Genomic DNA, 3,667 nt, shown 5'->3' on the forward strand with positions numbered 1-3,667 from the left:
TCTATGTGTATTTTGAGAGAGGGAAAATTATTTGAATATATACTCGAATAAAATTGGCTTCAAAATGCTTCTTCTTCTTCTTCTTCTTTAAAATAAATAAACTCTTGCCTTTGAAACTTTGATAATTTTTATTTTTAGAATCAGAACAGAGTTCTATCTCTCTGTGCGTGTATTTTTAACAAAAATTGAGAACATTCGTAATTATAATTAGATACTAACGTAATAATTAGATCACTTTTTATTGAAATACGATTCGAAATTTCCAAGTAATGTGACAAAATTGAAAATTTATCGTATCAATTTATTTTCGTACATCGATTAATTTTCTCCCTCCCTTTAATTTTTCGCGTTTCAAACGTATAATACAGAATCATCGTCTGCGGGAGGAATTAACAATTTCACGGGATTCGCTAATTATCCCCGGAATAATAATTATACCCGGTGTTTCCCTAATCATCGAACGTCTCATCAAACGAAAACCGGTGGCGCGTTAATTAATACATTGGCGCGGCCGTCTCTCGAATTTTTTCTTTTTTTCCTTCAGCTCACGCGCAACAACACCGCGTGGAAAAACTATTTTCGGGTGGAAAAATCGCGGAACGTAACGTAGAGAAGATGCTTTTAAATGGAATGAAATCCACGAGGGGTCGTAGAGGGGTGCGGAGGTGTGAGATCCGAGACAAAGGAACCGTGTGCCATGGAGGGTAAGGTTCTCTATGCCGCGTAATAAATTAAAAAGAATGTAAAACAGACCCAAGGGGATTATTATTCCTCCCCGTGGGCCAAGATTTATACGATATTCCCTTTTTCATTTCCACTTTCTTGCCGCGGGCCCGTAATTGCCGCCGCGGATAATTTTTATCTCCCGTCCCATGATCGCGAAAATCATTAAATAAAAACCGATTCGTGTTCTCCAGGCAAAATGTATATCATCCAGCGTATCATCCGTTCGATGAAATTTTCATCCGTCGCGTGTCGAAGCCTCTTTGAAAAAAGAATCCAATCCAATGAGATACGAATTATCGCAACGGAGGAATAGAAGTTGAAAAGTTGTAATTTGTGATTTTTCAAGCTCGCTTTTTTAATTCTCTCCCTTTCCACAACGATATCTGGACCATGAAATCGGGGAAAGTTTAATTTAAAATTGAATTTTCATCTTGTTACACATCTTGTATCTTTTATAACTCCACAACATCGTCCCTCTGAGCTATAAAAATCTGGAGAAAGATCTCCTCTCGAAGATGGCTTCCCGTCCTCCTCCTTGAATACATCATCCGGAAAAAAAGAGTCTTCCCTCCCTTTCCCCACCTCTCCCAAACGAAGGAAAAAACCCAAGAAAACAAGATAGGACCTAAGAAAAAAAGACAGTGACTCGAGTCTAAGTCTTAAAGTCTCCTCGTTCACCTTCCACAACGGTGAAGAAACTTCCCTGCCAAGAAACTTTCGTCGTTGTTCCATCACGAAGGATCCGCCGCGAAGAGACTCGGCCTCTCGGTTCCAGCATTCTTCGAACGGTGAACGAGAGCTCTCTTAACTTCCGAGACACGTATTCCACGCCCTCCCCGTTCGCAACCGTCGCTCGTTCGCTACCGAGCAATCTTCCCCCTGAATTATTAATTCCACGACACGAGTCGAGCGGATCGGCTCGATTTTCCGCTGACCTTCCCAGATTTTCCACGAAATTGTTGCAAATTTTACCCCTCCCTCCCTCGCGGCGGCGATTCGCGCCCATCCCCTCCGCGCCAAGTTCTGACCTTTTCGCTTTTGACGCGTCCAAGAGGGAGGGAGGAGGAGCAGGGGGAGAGGGTGGAACCAGCGACCTTTTTACCGATGTAAATTAACGTTACGCGGAAGAGTTTCATATTCGAGCGACCGTTTCCCGGGGATTTCAGTAGCTGACCTACTTCCGCAGGTATTCTCGAATGGATGTCAAGAGGATCGATCAACGACCACCGCGGCCATATGTTTTTCCATCCTGCGAACGCGTCTAGGGAGACAACAGGAGTGTTTGTACCCGGTTATCGCCCTCCTTGGAATCATTTTTTAAATTTTTGGTTTTTGAATGTTGCTGAAATTTGATCGTTCGAAACGTTTGAAAATAGAAGAAGAAGTTTATGAGTTATTATTTATGGATTATTAGATTCATGGAAACTTCGAGAAGATTCTTGGCTTCTATCTGATCTTCTCTTGGAATCATTTTTGAAATTTTTTCAAAAGAAGAGTGGTTTTTGAATGTTGCTGAAATTTGATCGTTCGAAACGTTTGAAAATAGAAGAAGAAGTTTATGAGTTATTATTTATGGATTATTAGATTCATGGAAACTTCGAGAAGATTCTTGGCTTCTATCTGATCTTCTCTTGGAATCATTTTTGAAATTTTTTCAAAAGAAGAGTGGTTTTTGAATGTTGCTGAAATTTGATCGTTCGAAACGTTTGAAAATAGAAGAAGAAGTTTATTGTTTATAGTTATTAGATTCATAAAAAATTCGGAAAGATTCTTGGCTTCTATTTGATCTTCTCTTGGAATCATTTTTGAAATTTTTTCAAAAGAAGAGTGGTTTTTGAATGTTGCTGAAATTTGATCGTTCGAAACGTTTGAAAATAGAAGAAGAAGTTTATGAGTTATTGTTTATGGATTATTAAATTCATGGAAATTTCTTGGCTTCTATTTGATCTTCCTTTGGAATCATTTTTGAAATTTTTTCAAAAGAAAGATTGTTTTCAAATATTGTTGAAATTTGATGGTTCGAAGCACGAAACATTAAAAAATAGAAGTTTATAAGTTATCATTTATATGTTATTAGATTCGTTGAAAATTCGAAAAGATCCTGAGCCTCTATCTGATCTTCCATCTCTCGAAATTTGAAACTACAAGAAGTACCAGGAATACACACAAAAAAATACGCAAAAAGATTCAAAATATAACACGCACATTACAATTTTTAAAAAATAAAACAAATTCTCTTTTCCCTCCCTATCTCTTCGTAAAAGAATTTGATCCAATACAATTTATGAAAAAAATAAGGCGAGCAGGTAGGAACGGTAATCGGCACAAATATCCCCATCGACGGGTGCGAGAATCGAACGGCAATTCTGCTCGATATTGCGAGCGGTGAATTTTCCTAGATTTATCGGGTCGAGTTAAACTAGTAATAGGGCGGTGTCGTGCGCCTTTATGGAAATTCGTTACATCGATTACGGGGAGAGGGTTGGAACGCTTAAGCCCCTGTCGCGACCCCCTCCCTCCATCCCTCCATCCCGCGGATCAAACCGTGTCCCTCCCCCTGGTATTTGCAGAGCGGAAAGTCAACGCGGAGGCACGCGAGCGAATATATAGACGTGCATAGGACGCGCGTGTGTCGCGATCGTGCAACTGCGTGTATATAGGGTGTGTATAGGATCCTAGGTGTGGGGTGTAGTTGCGCTCCAGTTTGGCAATTTGTTCGGTATTAAATTCGAGGTGTACCGAAGTTTGAGATTCTTTGCGGCCCGGAATGCGATTGTAAAAGTTTCAAGAGCGTGATCATCGAATTCGGATGGTAATAAAATAGGGGAGGGAGGGGAGGTGCGCGCATAAAGTTCGGCGTAATTGTTCGGGGAGTTGTTGGATTTAAGATCGGTGGGAGGGGAGGGGGAATCGGATAATGGCGATCGGCTCGAGGAATTTT

Source organism: Apis dorsata, unplaced genomic scaffold (assembly GCF_000469605.1).
Source record: "Apis dorsata unplaced genomic scaffold, Apis dorsata 1.3 scaffold_309, whole genome shotgun sequence".
Taxonomy (NCBI): Eukaryota; Metazoa; Arthropoda; class Insecta; order Hymenoptera; family Apidae; genus Apis; species Apis dorsata.